Genomic DNA, 14,618 nt, shown 5'->3' on the forward strand with positions numbered 1-14,618 from the left:
AATCTGGACCAATCCAAAAATTGCAAGGAATAACTAGTAAAAGAAATGAATGTAGATCATTGATTAGGATATAGAAGGTTCACCTGAACAACTATTTAGGGAGGGTCTATGATTGAGTTCACATATTTGAGCATGTATAAATGAAGTGTCTTCTTTCATGCAAATTTTTGGAGGTGAATCATAGTATTAAAGACATAAGAGACCAAGCAATGTAGTGAATAGTTTTATGTAGAGAAAAAGAAGATAAATCATAGTAAGGTGATATTACATTGCATAGAGGAGAATCAGGAGATTTTATATTAGCATTATAAGGGCCTACTAAAGGATAAGGTACTGAGAATTCTAATAGGTGTTTTAGGGTTAGAATTGTTGATCTCTAATCCTATATTTCTAATTAGTATGCAAAAACTTATCATTTGCAATTCATTTACTAGGCAAGATTACAAGGTCATCACTATGATCGAGTTATCTAGTAAGGTCTGAGCATATAACACTTATACTAAATGAGATAGTGATTGTCAAGCATTCAATAGAGACCGAGTAGATATGTGATCTGAGGAAAATAGTATGAGCCAACGAATTTAGTGAAGACCAAGTATATTGAAAATTTATCAAGAACCGATCAAATAGTTATATAGAAGTTGAGTAACATCATGAAGGCTTATGCATGACCAAGCATTAGAGCATTCAAGTGTTGAGTAATTTAGTTTTAATATTCAAGAGTTTTCAATGTCACAAACTCATAAGTAAATCATTTTGGATGACATTTCAATGACATTTAATATTTGTAGACTTAGCTCAGATGTTGATTACACATCATTGAAAAAGGTAATGATCCTTATGTGTACAATTCAATTGATCATAAAAAGGGATATAAATGATAAAATATGATGAAGTTTAAACTATTGATCAAGATCTAGAAACTTGATTGAAAATTTATTGAAAGAGGATTCTAACCCTAGAATTGTATGCATGTATGAGAGAGAAGATGTGTAAGGAATGAATGTGCATGTGAAGGAGGTAAATGATGTTTTAGAGATAGATTCAATAGAGACAAATTAGAGTAGTGAAGAAATGAACAAAGATATAAAATTCAAAGAATCATATTAGAGATATAGGAAAGAGGAGACCTAAGATCAACTTGCAGAGAAAATCAAGGATCAGCTACTAAATCACTTATTTGTAATTGATATAGGAAAAATCTCCTGACAGAGTGGTTCTAACAAGTCTATGTAAATCTCCTAACAAAGTCCTTACTTTATTGTGAGTGTAAAATACTTTAAAAACATGAGACCTCATAGTCTCTTAATCTTGTAACAAGGTAGACCCCTCACAAGGTAGATCATATTTTATGATCAAACATTGTAACCTTAATAGGTTAACTTGATTGCTGTAGTAGTGAAGATTTATGATTTTCATCCCCGCCCCAGTTTTAACTTCATCTTGAAGTGTTTTTGGCTAACCAAATCATTATGTTATGTGTTGAATTTTTATGGATGTGATATGTGTCATTTATGTTTTAGTATTATAGTTTTATTGATAAATTTGTGAGATAAATTAGGTATGAATTAATGGAATTGGTTTTGAAGTCAAAAATCCCCCTCCCCCTCCCCCCTGCGTCTTAGTATCTTGTTTCCCATATACTTATTCCAACAATTGGTATCAGAGCTCAGTTCTCTTGTCAGGAAACCTAATAACTTGAGAGGATAAGATCATGGAAATGGAAGTGTATGAGTTTGGAAAGATCTTGAGAATTAGATGATTGAAATCTAGATTAGGTTGCAACAATTGGAAACAACAAAAGAAGAGTTAAGAAAATCTAGTGGTTTCTAGTGTTCAAAATATATCATCTAATAGGGATAGAATCTAGATGAATGAAGCCAGATAGAGACTAAAGAGAGCATGATGATGATGTTAGAAAGTGTGTGAAGCCTGAGGTCATATGTTGCAAAAGTTGTGGAGAGTGTGATCCAAAAGTAGTTATGAAAAAGATGCATTGTAGCATGTTATCTTAATGAGTTCCTAGTGTAATTAATTGGGAAAGATCAAGGCCAACTAAATAAATTATTTTGAGGACTTGGTATAAAGGGAGAATTGTTTTCTTAGTTGTAGGTATGTAAGAAAGTGAATTGTGATGCAAGTTTGCAAATCTAGTATTGAGATCTAAGAAGTGATTTTTTATTGTAGAGACATGGTAAGAGGACATAACATGTATTGAGTTGTTGGGATAACTTAAAGAAACCCCTCCCGAAAAAAAATGCCTAAAATTCTACTGAATCCAACATTTTGTGGGTAGCAAAATTTTAATGTCAAGGGAAATTTTTTGTTCCATGTAGGGAAATAAAATATTATATGTTGGCAATTTTTTTCTTTCCTTAGCAAAAAATATTTTAAATGTGGCAACACAAATTTTCTTGATGACTAATAAATAAATGATGGCTATTTTTTCCCTTGCCAAAAATGAATTAATAATGTCAGAGGCGAATTACTTATTTTGTAAGAAAATGAACAATAATGGTCTTGACTAATCTTTAGTGGTAAACTGAAAAATTATTTAATATGAAAGTGAATTTGCACGTGTATTGGCTAGTGAGTGTATTGAGCACTAAGTAGTCACTTCAAGTTGTGTACTATCTTAGGTCTATTATTAATAATGTCATTATGTCAGTGTCATCATTACCAAGTTTTCTACCATCACTTTCATATCATTAATACAATAGTTTTATTGATCATTGATTAATTAGAGATCAACAACAAAAGATGCATTTCAGGGCTAATTGCTTGAAAAGACCTAGAGTCACATAAAATTCTGTGGAATGGAGACATATCAAAAGTTTTGTACATAAAACATTAACTAGAATGTAGTGAACATCACATCAAGATTAAAATAATAAATGTAGTACTGACAACTTTACAATTATTACATTCCATTTACAGCCACCTTGATAGGCACTCTAACTGTCTAACATTAATGCAAGTACATTTTGCACAGTTGAAAATTGATAGGAATATGAAATAATAAGATATCAAAGATCATGAATGTTGAACAATTTAATGCAACTACCATTAAATGGGTAAAAGCACCAACCTCTGTCACACTTTTGTAAACAAAAAAGGCTAACAAAAGTATAACTATTCACCTTCAATGACATAAATTTGGTATTATTATTTTGAACTTGAAAATGAAGTAAACTAATAAATTGTGTAGAAAGTGATGAATTTTAGGATTATAATTTTTAATAATTATTTTGAATAAGAATTGATATAGTTTCCTAATTTTTATAGATAATTTTTTAGTTGCTAAAAAATGTTGAAAATTAGGGGTGTAGTTCCCACTAAAAAACTATATGAAAATAAAATTATTTCCCTTTCATCTTAGACTATGTTATCAATAACATATATAGGTAGAAAAATAAAAAATAAAAATTGGCTTTAGACCTATATTTTCTCTTTTATAATGATTCAAATTTTAACTCACCTGAAATTGATAGTTTTCATCTCCCACCAAATTTTTCAAAACAAATCTATTCTAACTAGGAGAAAAATTACACATTCTAAAATATGAATCCCTCCTCTAGAACATCATATATTTTTTATTTTTTTCATATGATTTAATATTTTGTACTTCCTCAAAATTTATATCTTTTCAAGTGTTAAAATATGTTCTTGTAGATTTTTTTGATTACAATAGACTATGTCTAATTAAAACACTATAAACTCTATACGAGAATATTCTTGACTCAAAGCTCTATAAAATGGTGTTTACTGTTGGATGCAAAAAATTAATTGTGTGTTGTCTTTGATGGTACACAAATTTCATATTAGTTGACAGACAATGCATACCAAGCTCACTTGGTTAGTGAAAATAGTTTTCCTTATCTATTGAGCATTCACTAGTTTACTCTGAACAGATGACAATGTCTACCAAGTTTACTCAAGCATCAAAGGAATTGAGGCAGAAAAGAGTGTTGGCCGAGCTCACTCAGTTAACAAAGGGATTTAAGTTGGATAGAGTTAGTGTTCACCGAGTTCTCTTAGTTGCTGAAGGATTTCTACAAGTTCATAGTGTTAACCAAGCCTCTATTGGTTAACACATGAAATCATCCTAAGGTCAGCTCTCGAAGGATTTTTCTTGTTTTGGCATATGAAACTTAATTAATTTATGTATTAATTCTAGCTGACTATGATGATTAATATTAGTTATTGTAATTTGAATTTGGACCAACTTGACAATCTGGAAGGTAGAAATAAAAGGTCAAGTTGAGATCTCGTGCATGTGTGTGTGTGTGCAAGTATGTTGATTGAATTGAAATGAAAGTGAGGGAGCAAACTTGAAGGATAAACAAGTATCCTTGTGGAGCGAAAAAGTAATATTTGATTAGGAAGCATCAAGTTTCATCAGAATAGAGATCTAGATTCAGAAATTTAGTTGCATCACAATCAAGTCATTTCATTGTTATTCTCTAACTATTGTAGCAGTGATCTAAAATATCTTAACAAAGTAGGTTTATAACTAGTTGTAAATCCTCTAACAAGGTGGAAATTCCATTGAATTGTTTGAAGACTTCTTGTAAGGCCACTCCTAGTAGGGTGATCATATCCTCTAACAAAGTCACACTTAATAGTGTGTTTTGCAGCCTTTAACAGGGTTGGCTCCTAACAAGGCTCAGTTCAGAAGAGTAAAAAATAGTAACTAGTTACATTGGTGGTTTATCCCAAATTGGGTTTCCAAGTTAAATCATGGTATCTCATGTGTTCATGTTATTTCTATTATGCTTCCAAGATTAATTACCATTAATTTTTTAAAGAACTGCTAAAACTAATTCACACTCCACATTTACTGAGTTACAACATTTTTCTATGTGTTTACTAAGTAAAAACAACAATCAATTTTCTCAATCAAATTTTATTGTTGACATCCAAGGGATCTGGGGTTTATTTTAGTTGTAATTGATTCACCCCCCTCTCAGTTAATCCTTCTATATTTCCAACAGTTGACATGTTATTAAAAAAAATCATAAAAAATAGTAAGTGTTATTACAAATGCCACTTTTAAGAAATAATTGTATTTCTTTAATAATTGGATACAGACTAGTGTAAAACATGCATTTAATAGACACTTCCAATTGGAAAAGTGTGAGACCATATATCAGTTAGCTAGAATGAATTTATCTAGATCATATGTTTGAACAAAAATGAGTTTTAGATGGAAATACTCAAATTCAGTCGTTCTAATAATTGGCCTAAAAGGTGAGATAGCTTTGTACTTTTACTCAAATAACCTCTTCAATTCCTCTTTGATTATCATTTCTTGAATTCTTGAATCTGAATTTGGTTTGTAGAGCTTCTTAGTCATGGACATGCCAATTTTCTTGAAATGCACTATAATGGATCTACAAAAGCCCTTTTTGGGCATGATTCCTAACGATGTCCTAGCCATGGTTTGGAAGGAAGATTCCCAAGGTCATTTTATCAGCCATGCTTTATTCATGGTCCTCAGCCATGAATTCTTAAGAAATGATAAGAGGTATGGTGTGTCCACAGATATGACCTCCTACTTCCACACATCTCTTCTTGACCTTGGAGACAATCAAGTAGACATTTTAATGCTTCTGCCGAACATTTTTAGAAGACATCATCAAAATTCTTGTATTGGTCGAGAAGGTATCGAAGCCAGGTATTGGCATCCCTTTTGCAAACGTACAATGCTTCTGTACAATGCTCCATATGCCTTGCCCTTTAGTGTAAATTATGAAATAGTAAAACCATGTTAATTTAATTAGCTAGGAAGAGGGAGGAGGTGGCAACACCAACCAATGAGGAGCAACCATCTATCAGACTAAAGATAGCAAAGTATCTTCCCAAGATAGCTAATGGATGCTCACATGTAGGAAGGTGAAACCTCACAACCATTCACCTAATAAGACATGCTTTATTAACCTAAGTGAGATTATTAAAAGTGTAGGAAAAACCTAGCAAAATAGGAAAAATAAAAAACTACACTAACACCCCCCCATAAGCGAAGCTTAGGTGGATGCTAACCTAGCAAAGCTATAAAAGCAGGAAAATGGGTCCTGGCAACAAGGTCTGATCAGGTACCCAATACAAGAAAAAGAACTAGATGAAGGAAACTAAGCCTCCAACCTAGGAAATTTCTCGAAGAGAGGAACAAGAAAAGAGCATGAAGCATCTCCAAAGCATGAAGCTGCAAACACTATCAGAAGAAACTGTTGGAACCCCCATTGAAATAGTGCATGACCAGGTAGAGAAGACAAAGTCTGAAGAGCTGATCAATCGAAGAGGTGACCTCCAAAGGTAGGAATGAATGAGTGCCTATAGAGTAGATGAACCATCTCACTGAAATGCATAGGTGCCTAGCCACTACATTCTCCTAGTACATAGGAACAAAAATTGAATACGTAGATCACTCACCTGAACCAAAGAAGCAATAGAGCCAACAGGTGAACCCCCCAATAATGTTGAACAGGGAGAGGGGTGACAATAACACTGAAATGCAATGCCAAAAATATCTGCAAGAAGAAGAATCAGGAACACCAATAGTGCAATAGAAGTACAAGCATAGGATAAAGAGTGGTGTCACTGACACACTGCATGGGCTAATGTCATGGAAGAAAAATTCACTTGAAAAATGTGGATGAGCACAAAATGGCAAAACATCATGACCCCCCATGGCACTTTATAACTGAGTGCAAGTACAAACAAACACAAGGTGTACAAGATCCCAGATATGCAAAAGTAGGCACTTTATCTTAGTGCGTTTATAGAAAAAGGAATGCAATAGAATAGAAGCATACAATGCTAAGAAGTCAGAAAGAAGAGTGAGCCAAAAGAATAGAAGAAGAGATTCCAGGACCTATAGAATCCAAGTAATCCGCCAGAGTGCGAAAGTGCAAAACTTGAAGGAGAAAGAACCTGGAGCAGAATCTGGATAAAAGACCTCTGCAACTGAATAACTCATAGAACCAGCTTTCCAACGATATCTGGCGAGCCCAAAAAAGAGTTTGAATAAGCAAGACATGACTCCCAGAAGGCAAAATAGAACATCTCGGTTTGATAGCCAAAATAGGCAACCGAATTGTAGTAAAAATCAAAAAAACCTATACCATCATCTCCGTCTTAGAACCACTTTTTGACGCATTTTTTGGATCGAAAAAATACGTTCGTATGCTCAAGTTACGGAAGAAAAACTGACAGGGCCTCCTCATGAAGAGCATATGCTAAAAGTGAAACTTGGGCACAATAATCAAGGAAACAAATAGCACCACTGCGATCTACTAAAAAAATCATGCACTTTCAAAAAAAGAATCGCCTTGATACGAGGTTGTATGAGAAAGTTATGATCCTCCGAAGTTTCCAAAATGAGAACTGTGCACAGTCATGGCTAAGAATATGCATTTTTTGAAGAATTCATGCGTGAAAATAAAAAAAAAAACTCCACTAGTGGATAGAGCACAAAAAAGTAGCCAAGTTCATAACAAGAATCATCAAAATCGGAGTCCATACGAGCAAGAATGAGACATTTGAAAACTGCATTCAAATCTGCGACTGCCAATGGAGAGGGGTATGGCTGTAGCTTTGCATGCTCGATTCTAAAAAATATACAGCTTGCATACAAAATCTAAAAGATACCTAGATGGTTTTTCGGGGCTGCGAACAAAACTCAAAATGCATTTTTCTTGCCGATGTACAGAAGATGTTGCTGTAGTGTAAATCAAATGCCTTTAACAGTAAAAAACGGCTCCAAAAATCAAAAAATGACCCCAACAACCAGAATATGACATGAAAATGCTGGATCAACTTCTTAAGTCCATCAATGGCATGCTAGAACCTGCAAAACTCATTGAAAACTCCAAATATGCAAGTTGGTTGTCAGATTTGAGATTGAAACCCCAAAGAAAAACTATTTTTGTCAAAACTTTTCTGAATCTTAGGATCATCCAAAGATGCAAGAGAAGAGCATACTTCATTTTTCAAAAAACTACAATAAAGTTTACTTGCCCCCCCCCCCCCCCCCCCAAATCTCTCAAATAAGGAAACTAAAATATACTCTTGCACATAGAAAAGCTCTGATACCATGTTAGAATCTGAAAAAGATTAATAACCCAGAAAACTAGTGCAAAGAATAAATATCTAAACTATGAATGCAAATGATACAAAATTAAAATAGCATCATAGAGTTAGTCTCCAAGAGAGTAATGCAAATGCCAGAAGCAAAATAGAATTAAAAAGATGCAAAAACAAGAGATCCAAATACAAGCTAGGTAGCATGCTTATATAGGCTAGGAAGAGGGAGGAGGTGGCAACACCAACCAATGAGGAGCAACCATCTATCAGACTAAAGATAGCAAAGTATCTTCCCAAGATAGCTAATGGATGCTCACATGTAGGAAGCTGACACCTCACAACCATTCACCTAATAAGACATGCTTTATTAACCTAAGCGAGATTATTAAAAGTGTAGGAAAAACCTAGCAAAATAAGAAAAATAAAAAACTACACTAGCACTATAGGCTACAACTAAGGTTTGAAACTGTGACTCATCACACAACTCATTAAAATAGTGCACCTAGTGAGATGTGTCCACAAAATGACTTTTTAAGCATTTGACCAAAGCTTAATCTAAAAGTATCTAATAATTAAATTTAAAATTATTATTTGTTGTTAATAGAATATTTTATAAATATATGAAATGTAACATATATGTAACTTAAATAGACCAAATAGTTATTATTCATCACAAATATTTGTTATATATAACTTTTAAAGATAACACAAAATGACAAATACTTCAACAAAAAGAATTATTTGTTGTTATAAAAATAACACATTATTATATAAAATAAAACCTATAACCAATATTAAGGGACCATTAATTGAACTCTATAGGTTTTTGACAATCTCACACATTTCATAAGAAAATACAAATCAAATATTATTATTCACCTTTTATATTTGTGATGAGACATATTATTGATATGATTTTCTCTATGTATATACATTTCTACCCCAATAGTTGTACACATAATAGTAGTATTTGTACACTAAGATATCAATGTTTATTTAATTGAGCATATTATGTTTTGAGTGACACACATATATGAAATAGCTATGATATTTTGATTTTTATTTGAGAGAAAAAGTTATTTATTTCACTTATTAATAAGTTCATAAATTTATTTTTTCTATACCATTTATAAGTTTTCATATGTTCAAGTATTGGTATATTTTTTCAATGTTTGGATTTATTTATATGTACAAATAGATCAATTAATTATAATATATAGTAAAATTGTGTTGAAAGATTTGATTCTATGTTCATGAGAGGGTGATCGATTATTGGACCTCACTCAACTATTGGATCCTCTCCCCTAAATTATAATTTAAATAATTAATATTAGTTATATGAAATGCTCAATGATTAACGATTTGATCTAGACTATTCAAGGAATGATAGATCAATGACTACTACTCTATTTTGGTTCAAATTTTAAAAGATTGAAGTTAAATTCTATTTCTACCTGAAATTAGGACATGTGTAGTTGAAGATTCTTCATTATAGGTTATAGTTATGTCTGACTCCCAACTCCTAACCATTTACTTAAAGAAAGATTGATGACCTGATGACTTGAGATGAATTTTGGACCAATTTGGGGAATGTTTTCCCATGTGCCTTGATTCATCTAGAATTGTGACATGTCTATTCATTACAAAACTTGATTAAGTGTCAAGACTCAATTAATAATAATAATGATTAGTCTTTTAAAAAAATTATTACTTAATCTCGATTCGATGATTGTTAAGTAAAAGATAGATCAATGGCCCAAGACAAATTTTAGGTAAATTTTGGAAATGCTATCGTTGTTGTCAAGAAACATCTAGAATTGTGACATGTGTCCTTGGCAAGTGTCATGATTCTGGATGACTCTTGACAAAAATGATAGCATTCAACAAATTGACCCAAAAATCATATTGATTATTAATTTCAATTTTTATTAATTTATTTATTTAAAATGAAAAAATGAAAAAATTCAAATGTATATTAATAAATAAATTTTTACTTTTTATTATTATAGTTATGTATATATTATTGGGTCTCTATATCTTTTACATGTACATTGTACATAGTATTAGTAAAGTACATAAAACCATTAATTACTTAATACTTACATTTTAACTTTTAACTATTAACCTTTTATGTTTTTAGAGTACATATGAAGTTCAGAGTTCTTCAAGTTGAGATTTTGATATGATAAAGTTTTGAAATTTCAACTTTTCAAAGACTAACTGAATTCCATTTTGTGTTCCGAAGACTGAAAGTGTGAAACTTGAGTATCACAAGTAAACACCAATTATCTAAGTATTTTCTACCAGTATTGTCAAATCTTGATTCTCAATTCTAGGTTTTTTTTGTTTTCTTTTTTTTAGTGCAATTTGTAGTAATAGAAATCTTGATTCTTATTGTCTTTGGTTTACACATTACAATTTTTTTTAAATAGGGCTTGAAGAAGAATTTTGTGTAATAACTAGTAGCAAGCATGAGAAAGAAAAAAAGTCAAAAACCTCCAGTATGAGTGCAAGTATAGAGGAAAAGAAAGACATTATAGAACTCAAGGAAGTGCTACAAACCCTAAATTTTATTGATGAATGTCATGATATTTTTTTATCTTGTTATCCATGGAGATATGGGAATCATGGGAATCAGACATTCATCGTTTAATAAGTGGTAATATCCATAAAAGAGGAGAAATTATTACAAATATAATAAAAGTATTCATGCACACACAAATAAACTAGCTACTTTGGTTACTAGATTAGAAAATTTCACTGTACCTAAAGTATTCCCTTGCCCTAAAATTGTAATGCTATACACTTCGAATTATGGTGAAAATAGAAAGGCAATTATAAACCAAAACACTCAAGAGAAAATTTTATCCATAAATGAGAGTGAATTTTTCACTCTATTAGACCTAGGGGTAGGGTTTAAATTAGAAAGCTTTAATGAGTGCATTGACTTGGATAAACTAGCACAAGCATATGACAAACTCGATAGAGTTTTTCAAGATTCATATATTAAGGGTTTAATAAACTTAGAGTCATCTATTAGTGTTAAATATTATTATACTAGAAATAGACCATAAGCCTCCTTATTAGTATGATATTTTTGTACCATGAGTTCAGAATACTATTTCTTTATTATCATTTTGTCTCTGATTGGACAATAACAAGGAAGTGGGGGCCATTTTTCTTGAAATTATTTACAATATCCATTGTCGAGGCTAGTCAATTGAGAAGGTAGATGTAAGATATAATTTTGTTCAGTACACTATTGAATCTATGCAATAACATTTACTAATGATTTAAAAATGTACAACTATAGACAAGATGAAGACATTTAGTTTCACAAGTTACTTATGGTACCTTCATTTAGCAAAGCATCACCTAGTATTTGAGACAAAGAACAACAAGCTTGAAATTAAGGTCTATAAGTTTGATGGTAAAACCTAGAAGAAAATAGACACTCCAAGTCTAGTAAATGAGTGGACATGGGTATATGCACCAAGTTGTGGTGCCAAAAATGTGACAACTCTTTTTTATTTTTCTATTTTCAATATCGTGTATGCACTTTAAAAAAAGTGATTTTTTATAGATGGGCTGCATACCCATAGTGCATCATTTTAATCTCTATTTTTTCACATTCCTACACCAGGAGCACGTATGCAGGTTCAAGAAACAAAAGATTTTGCAATCCAGATTGCCAATATGCCTCCTTGCCAGCAAAATTTGATATCACAACATGCCCACACTGACACCATATGTGATCTTAACTTCATTTTGCATTGTTTGATATGTTTTTCATATTGTTTTGTAGCATTTTTGCAATTTTTATTTAAATTTGTTTATTTATTTGGATTTCAATTGATTTTTTATCAGGAAATGTCCATAATCAACTGGAAAATCCAAAAGAACCTCAAAACTCTCAAAAGCAAAACCCTCCCCAAGAAGAACAACAAATTCTACAACCCAAACCAATTGCAAGACCTCTGCTAGGCACACAAGAAAATATAATAAACGAAATAGAGAGGCAAAACTGAATTAGGACTCATTGCTTAGTTGAAAGAATCTAGACAAACCAATCCAATGAGGGCTCAATTGGCATCATCCATTGAATCCATTAAGACCTAGATAGCCTCAGTTAGTGGCCAGTTAGATATTTGGTGGGTTAAGAGGGATGAACAAAAAAGATTTTATGCAAATAAATTGTCATATGAAGATGTTAAAAAAAAAGAAATACCAAAAGGTAGAATATGTGCATTATTTAGAAAACCTAGTGAGCAAAATACTATTAGAGAGGGTACTAAACAGTTCCCCATCCATTGATACATACACGATGCTATTAGAAATAATTTTTGGGATAGATGGTGGATGGTTTTTGATGCCCTTCCTTGCAACAATCACAAGGTCCCCATGTATTTTTGAAGAAATTATATTGTGAGTTTTTCCTTGGGGAGATCCCCAATTATTTTGATATATTAGACTCCTAGGGTAGAGGTGGGGGGTCATCATTTGAGAGGCCGAGAGCATGTCATGACCCTAATGTAGTTAGGGAACCTGTGGTCAAGCCATAGCATAAGCATGTGACTATTCCTTCACTTTTGAAGGAACATGTAGAGGCCAACGTTGTAGGGACCATTAATGCTTTTATGTAGACCCTTATCCATTCCATGAGCCCATTAGTTGAGGGGGAGCCCTCTATGAATCGGGGTCAATTGTGCACTTCATGCGGATCCCTATGCACATTTGGCACTCATGCTGGAGATGGTGCGGATGATGGGCTCATCACTGATCAATACTTGAACGAAACATTTGGCATTGACACACAGGTAAGTTAAAATTATAATTTACTAATTTGATCACATTTCATATATATAGTGAATGATTAATTAATTAGCATCTATTGACATTGTTCAAAATTCAGGGTCAGAGTGTTGCTGGGCCTAGCAATGATCCTCCAACATTTTTTGTCCCCTCCACAAGTCCAAGGGTATGTATCGATTGAATCATTTAAATTAATACATATATTTATTAAGTCATCATATTAAGGATTGACAAAAAGAATTATGCATGTGCTTCAGTTGTCTATTGGACCATCAACCTTTATTACGGACTCGGAGCATAGACATCATACAAGCTATGTACAGGTACATTTGTTTCATGTTAATTTAATTCATTTGATTATATTTGTTTCATGTTTCATGTTACATGTAACATGTATTGTATGACATGTAGCTCATGACATCGGACACCCCTCCTCATCTTTGACAGTCTATTGATTGTGGAGTGGCCGCAGCTATGGCTAGCTCATAGCCATTAACTGAGGTATGAAATAATTTTCTTCATTTTAGTTTTTTTTTATAATAGTTAGTCTCAAAATTTCTAATCTTATTTAGAAGTGATTATATTTATTGAATTGTTATAGGGTCTCATCATGCCTAATCATCCATAAGCCTTCGAGGTGGACTTACAGAGTGACTACTTGATGTCGATAAGAAAATAATTGATTTTGTGTGTACATATATTTGATTTCAACGTATAATAAATATTGATTCATATCTACTTTGTTTGTATCAGCTTGATTTAGATAAGGGCCTCAACAAGAGGATGAGAAAACATGTCATGACGATCCTGTCATCTCCACTGTCTCCCTCCACATGACGACATAAGGTGTCGAGAGATTTGTTTCCTTTACCTTGTGGGAAGGAAAAGATATAGTTGATCTAGACATGTATATATAGGCATCAGTGGACATATTCGATACACATTTGATGTATATGACATTTTATATTTGATGTATGATATTTATTTGATGTATGACATTATTCGAGTTATGACATTATTGGTTAATATATGATATGTTTTTTCATATACAACATTATTGGTGATCATAATATATTATGTTTTTGTTAATGTACATGAAATTATTGGTTATCATTTTATATTATATGTTTATTCATGTATGAAATTAAATTAAATATGTTCGTGTATGACATTAAATTAGATATGTGCATTTATGACATTAAATTATATATATTTATGTATGATATTAAATTCAATACCTAATATGTTCAAAACTTTGAAAACACATCACTCTCCATCCTCCCTACTCTCTATCCTCCCTACTCTCTCTCTCTCTCCCATCCCCTACACACTCTCTCCCCCCTCTCCCATCCTCTACTCTCTCTCCCTCTCCCTCTTCCTCTCCCACTACCTACTTTGTCTACCTCTCTCACCGTCTCTCCTCTCTAATCCCCTACTCTTTAGATATCTCACACACACTCCCATCCTCCCTCTCCCACTTCCTACTATCTCTCTCTCCCCCATCCCCCTACTCTCTCCCATCCCCTACTCTCTCTCACACTCTCTCACATCTACTACTCTCTCCCCCCCCTCTCCCATCCCTTAAACTCTCTCTTTTATGCATACACACTCCCATCCCCCCTCCCTCTCACCCTCTCCCATTGCCTACTATCTCCCTCTCAAATTCTCTCTCTCCCTCTCTACTCTCTCTCTCTCTCTCTCTCTCTCTCTCTCCCCCATTC

This window comes from Cupressus sempervirens, chromosome 3, assembly GCF_028749045.1.
Source record: "Cupressus sempervirens isolate cs-2001-9-10 chromosome 3, ASM2874904v1, whole genome shotgun sequence".
Taxonomy (NCBI): Eukaryota; Viridiplantae; Streptophyta; class Pinopsida; order Cupressales; family Cupressaceae; genus Cupressus; species Cupressus sempervirens.